General features: G+C 58.6%; 1 long non-coding RNA gene across 1 annotated transcript; it reads left to right on the top strand.

The window, feature by feature from the left end:
- Positions 1-5,407, top strand: LOC148221932 (uncharacterized). The gene is made up of 4 exons (XR_015807283.1): positions 1-106; positions 1,794-1,889; positions 2,496-2,581; positions 5,196-5,407. It is a non-coding gene; the product is annotated as an uncharacterized LOC148221932 (long non-coding RNA).
- The last annotated feature ends 543 nt before the right edge of the window (positions 5,408-5,950 follow it).

The raw sequence follows: 5,950 nt of genomic DNA, 5'->3' as shown, positions 1-5,950 counted from the left end.
GCGGCGGCGGCCGGAGCTGCCCGGGGACGAGAGCGGGACTCGGCGCCGGGCGGGCGGGCAGCCCCGTTCTCGGCGCTGAAAGGATGAAAAGGGAAATAAAGGGAGGGTGAGTTCGGGGGGAGAGGGAGGAATAAAGGGCAACAAGAGAGGGAGCGGTGGGGAGGAGAGCGAGAGCCCGGAGCGCCGGGAAGTTGGGAGCGCAGCTTACCGCGGCCGGGCAGGTAGCGGGGCCGGTCTGGGCGACAGGTCCGGGAGCGGCGGCGAGAGGAGCCGGGTCCGCGGCGGGGCGGACGGCGCGCAGGGGGTAGCTCCTTCTCGGTGCTGTCCGCAGCGCGAAGAAAGGGAAAAAAGTGAAGAAAAGGGTGGGGGGGGAAAAGCAATGATAACAAATTTCCAGAGAATCGTGCGTGGGGACGAAACAAGGCGAAATAGTGGAAAGCGGGAGCGCTGCTCTCGGCGGTGCGGGCCGGTCCCAGCGCTGTGCCCGCAGCCGGCCGCGCTCCCGCCCGCTCCACCGTACCGCCCGTGGCTGCTTCGGCTGCGGGAGGGAGGGGGGAGGCGGCAGGGCAGGGCGAAAAGGAGAGGAAAGGGGAAAAAAAAAAAAAAAACAACCACCCCTTAAAAAAAATAAAAAGGAAAAGAAAAGCAAGAAATGGAGAAACTGAGCCCCGACCGCCGCCTGGACGCGGAGTAAAAAGGCTCCAATAAATCCCGGGTTGAAAAGAAGGGAAAAGTCACCTCCCCAAGGAAATCAGAAGCAGATTTCGAGCCATTTAATCACATGCAGGGAGGTGTGTGCGTGTGCGCCGCCCGCCGCCGCTGCCAGCCCTGCCTCCGCCCTCCGCCCCGCCGGCAGCCCAGCGGGCAGGGCCGGGAGCCGGGCGGGAAGCGGGGCCGCCCCGCCGCGGGCAGCCCTCCCGCCGGTCAGCGCTGCGGGGGTCCCGGTGGCCGCGGTCCCACCTGCTGCCCGGCCAGGCCCACCGCACCCCGGGAGTTCGCTCAGCCCACAGAGGATCCATCCCCGGAGTGCGGGTGGCTGCGGGCCGTAGCCCACCGCGCCGAGGGTGCCGCCGCCAAGGCAGCTGGTTATTCTCCCTCTGCTTCCCGAAGCAAATAAGGCATTTACCAGGCGGGAGCAGCTTCTCTTATGGAGGAAGCTGGAGTCTTCGCTCCATCCCGTGGTGCAGGGGCTTTTCTTGCGCTGCTGCCCCAGAGTCACCCTCGGTCTCTGAATTTTGGACAGGGAGGGAGAGAAAGCGGGGCACTTCCATACCCAGCACGGCTGCCCCCAAGGGGCTGCCCCGCTATCCCCAGGCCACCTGCGAGTTGGGCACGAAAAAGGTGAAACTAATTTAATCAGTTTGTGCGAGGCGTTGCAGGAGAGCAGGAAACCCAGACCTGGATTCTCTCCCTCACTGGGGCTGTGTTCACAGCCTTGTGGCCCCCACATCTGCCAGTTTGGCCAGTTTGTTTGGGGAACATCCTCTTGTAATTGCCCTTGCAATGGATATGAGGACTGAAGACCGCACTGGAGGTGGGAAGAAGGGCAAGGTGCCAACACAGTGCCCACCCGTTATGTTCAAAGTCCCCACCCACTATCACCCTGTTCCCAGGGCACCCCTGGTTACCCACATCCTGTTGCTCTGGGGCAGCAGGTTGCAAGAGCAGCTCTCCCAGCTGGCTGGCAGATGCTCACTGAAGGAGCAGACCCCAGCTGGCCACAAGCCCCAGGGGAATTGCTGTTTGCTGCTCTCTGCCTTGTTGCACTAAACACGTTTCCCCTCCTATTCCAGCAGCAGGGATGCGGATAAACAAGAGCGACCAGTTGAGAGGACAGAGACCTGGGCCATGAGCAGGGGAACATCAAGGCTCTAAGTCCAATGCTACAGGTATCCTGTGGCCCTCCTGTCTTTCTTGGTGACACTTGGGCATTTGGGGAGCTGGGCAGTCAAGCCAGAAGCCACAAAAGCAGTCCCAATGCAGATCTCAGATGAGATGCTAGTGCAGGACCAGTGTTTGCATTGTGTGGGATCAGATCAGACTGCAGGGCAGAGCAAGGCCCGGGGTTGTCAGGACAGTGTGACACCAGGGACAGGCTGGGATGATGAAAGCAATAGTGCAAAATGGAGCATGGCTAGAAGATCCTGAAGTGACATGAAGCAGGAATTGTCCAAAGGATCGACCTGAAGGCATTTTCCTCATCAGGAAACACAAGGACAACGATGAAGATGAGCTGTGATACTGAGTCAGCCTGGCCTGGCTGCTCCAGGGTGGTGCTGAGCTAGGGCGCTGCATCACCACAACCTCAGTGCTGCTGTTTTCACACCCACTGGACCCCCACCATCCTGTGACTCAGACATGATGTTAGAAGTGCTGGCCGCCATATGGAAAAGCTTTGCAACTGCTGTCCACAGGCCTCACATCAGTGAAAGCTCATTTGAGATGGGCAAAAGCTGTTTCCTGAATCCCTGTTTTCCCCTGTTTCCTCTTTGTAGGATGGAGAGCCTGTGAGAAACATGTGAATCTGGATTTGGCAAATGGCAGTGCTACAGACATCAGCAGGGATGGAGCACTCACTGAGGTAGGAATCAGACTGTGATGGGGTTCCTCAGCATGCGGACATCACCCAGTGTTTGCTGCCTTCCTGGGCAGATCTGACAGGACTGGCAGGATGAGAGGGCAAGCACACTGTGTTGTTTGTCACTCTGCGGTCTTCATGATGCTCTGTCCATCACAAGCTCCCATTCTGCATTCATTCCTGCTCCTTGTGCCTCATGAAGGTACAACATTTGATGCCAGCCAGGCTTCCCAGTCAAGAAAGGATTGTTGAAAGGACACAGACATCCAGAAGGTGTTGGAGCAAAACTGCAAGTACCAAGTCAGCTGGGGCAGATCAGAATTGTCCAATGGGTTGGAGGGACTTTAAAAATCATCCAGTCCAATTGTACAGCAGGGATATCTTTCACTAGACCAAATTGCTCATTCAACCCTATCCTTGAGCACTTTCAGGCATGAGGCAGCCACAGCTTCTCTGGGCAGCCTGTGCCAGGCCCTCACCACCCTCACAGGGAAGAATTCCTTCCCAATATCCTGTCTAACCCTGCCCTCGGCCAGTGGGAAGCCATTCCCCCTCGTCCTATCACTGCCAAGTCCCTCTCCAGCTCTGTTGGAGCCGCTTTAGGAATTGGAAGGGGCTCTAAAGTGCCCCTGGAACCGTCTGTCCCCTGGGCTGATGCCCTCTTCTGCCCTCTGTACCTAGCCCCCTCCACCCTTGCAGCACACACTCAAAGCCAGCCCAGCCCTGCAAAGGACACGCCTGGCCATTGCCCTGAGCCCACAGAGCGGCTCGGACCCAGCACCGGACACCAGACCCCGGACAGACACCGGACAGACCTGGACAGACCCCGGACAGACCCCGGTCAGACCCCGGACAGACCCCGGACAGACACCGGACAGACCTCGGACAGACCCCGGACACCCGAGCCCTCCGCGATCGGTGCGCGGCGCTCGCGCGCCCCCTTCCGACCCCGGGGCGCAAGGAAGCGCGCGGGGCGCCGGGCCCAGGCCCGGGATGCGCAGTGTCGGTGTCGGTGTGGCCGGGGCCCGGCGCCCCGCGTTGGCTCACTTGCCACATGACCCCGCCTGTAATCCAGTCCCCAGCCCCCCCGAGGAAGGAGAACATGTCACAGCGGGCAGCCCCAGCCCCATCCCGGCGTGTCGGAACGGCTCCTTGAGGTGGAGGCTCATGTTTCCAGACAAGCAGGGAAGATACCCTACCTACTCCCTTGCCACGTCCTTCTTTAACCTCCACACTGGAGAAGGAAGAAGTTTACTGCCAGAAGGCAGGACTCCTTCCTTTGACTGGTCCCACAGGCCCCTCTCCCAGTGCAGTTAGAGAGGAGGATCCCATTTCAGCCACTGGGTCATCTTCAGGATTTCTTAAGGAATCTTCAGGACTCCATAATTCTCCTGTTTCCCTTATTTCTATGGTATTTACTCTTCCAAGTGCACCTTATCTGCCTCCCTTTTGGGACTATCAGTCTCCTGACAGACACATCTGCCTTCACACCCTGTGCTGAGAGTCTGTCCCCACACATGCTATCTCCTGGAGTGCAGGTCACAGCAGCTGCTGCCAGGAACTGAAATGTGACCATGCAGAGAGGTACAGACACCCTCCTCGTGGGGTGTGATTTGCCCAAGGCATCCTGCCATGCTCCACACCAGTGGCTTGGGGCTCACCTGAGCGTCAGCAGCCCTTGGGAGTCTGTTCCCTCCACCTTGACTCTCCTCACTACCAGCCTTCCTGCAGGCCCAGTGCATCCATGGTGCATTTGGGTCCTTCCTCTTGCTCTGCACTGCTGGGGAACAGAGGTATCCTGGGCTGCCTGCTTAGCCTGGGGTCCAGATTCTGGTAGCACCCTGGGTTTGAGCACTGCGGGGATATGGGGGCAGCCCAAATAGGCGCTCCCCGGGGACCAGCAGCCCTGCTCTGGGCCACAACAGCTTTCTCTGACGCTCAGAAAGGTCAGTAGGGGCAGTTCACCCTGCTGGAGATAGGATTTGTTGAAAGGTGCGCAGTGAGTGTGGCTTGGGGAAAGGAACTCTGTGCAGTATCACCAAAAAATGCAGCATATAACTCCATATAACATGCAGAACCACTGCAGTGACATTATGTGAACTTTGTCCTGCCTTGCCCCTGCTCACCCCAGCATGAACATTGCACAGGTCAGGCACAGTGCTGGAGCTTCCACTCACAGCCCCAGGCCAAGCTGGGGCACCCAAGGGGCTGTGGTCTGCTGGCAAGGCTGGAGAGATGTTGAACCTGCAGCAGTGTGTGCTGAGGCCATGTTCGGTGCCATTGCCATTCCTGGTCTTGGACTGTGGGATGCTGTGGAAAGATGATGCAGAGGCTGGGCTTGATGTGCAACACAGCCCTCAAACACGCTCCATGCCCCTAGGAAGTGGCAGTTCTGCAGGCACTCCAGGTCCTACTCTTCTAGCACATCTTTATCTCTATGTTATCCTGCTGTGGCTACTTCTAGCCATGGGCTACATGGCAAAGGGACTTGTGTGGCCCTGCTCACAGTGAAAACATTCCTGGACAATGCTGAATGTGATGAGTGTGTCTCAGGTCCCCCTATTCAGCAAGCACCTGGGGTCAGGAATTGATTTAGTGCTTCTTTCTCTCTCATCAGTTTCCTGAGCTGCAAGACCTGTGCCTGGTCCTTTCCTGAACACGCTTTGGTTCGTCTTTAATTCCATCCCTGCATGACTGCCATGGCTGTTTGTGCAGGCCACTCAAGAATGTCACCCCCACACCTTACACTCCTGTGTGCGTCCCCCTGCTCTGCAGCGACCGCTATGGCACCGGCATGTTCCTTCTCCACGGCAGGCAAAGGGACACGCGTGTCCCCAAGGGCGCGGTCGCAGCAGCCGCGGGACCCTCCAGCCCCGAGGGAGCGGCGGGTGCGAGCCTGGCCCGGCCCGGCGGCCGCGAGGTGGAGCCATTCCCCCGCAGCTCGGTCTGAGCCGGGGAGAGGCTTCGCCAGCCGGAGCGGGTGGATTGGAGCCGCGGGATAAACCGGGCACTGACAGCCGAGTGTATGTTCCCATCGGCAGGAAGATGTCCTCTTGCCATCAGGGGAAGGATGCTGTGATTGTCACAAGTGGGAGGACGCTCCGCGTGTCTTGCACCCCCCTTGTGCCACGGCAGAACCTCGGCGTGCTCTCGGGGCCACGGGGGCCTCTCAAGGATGCACAGCTGCCCGCCAGTGGCATCTCTGCTCAGCAGGATTATGTGGATGCAGTGAGGGTTTCTTCTGGGAAACATCTCACCTGAATTTTGAGAGCTTTTTTCCAAATGCTGTTCAAGGGCCTGAAGTCAGAAGCAAAGCTTAGCTTTAGCACAAGGAGCTCTTTTAATAAACTTCATCAGCCACCTCAGCATCTT

The sequence above is a fragment of the Sturnus vulgaris genome, chromosome 16 (assembly GCF_052056855.1).
Source record: "Sturnus vulgaris isolate bStuVul1 chromosome 16, bStuVul1.hap1, whole genome shotgun sequence".
Lineage (NCBI taxonomy): Eukaryota > Metazoa > Chordata > Aves > Passeriformes > Sturnidae > Sturnus > Sturnus vulgaris.
The sequence above is the reverse complement of the archived record's forward strand: the minus strand, read 5'-3'. Positions and strand labels throughout refer to the sequence as shown.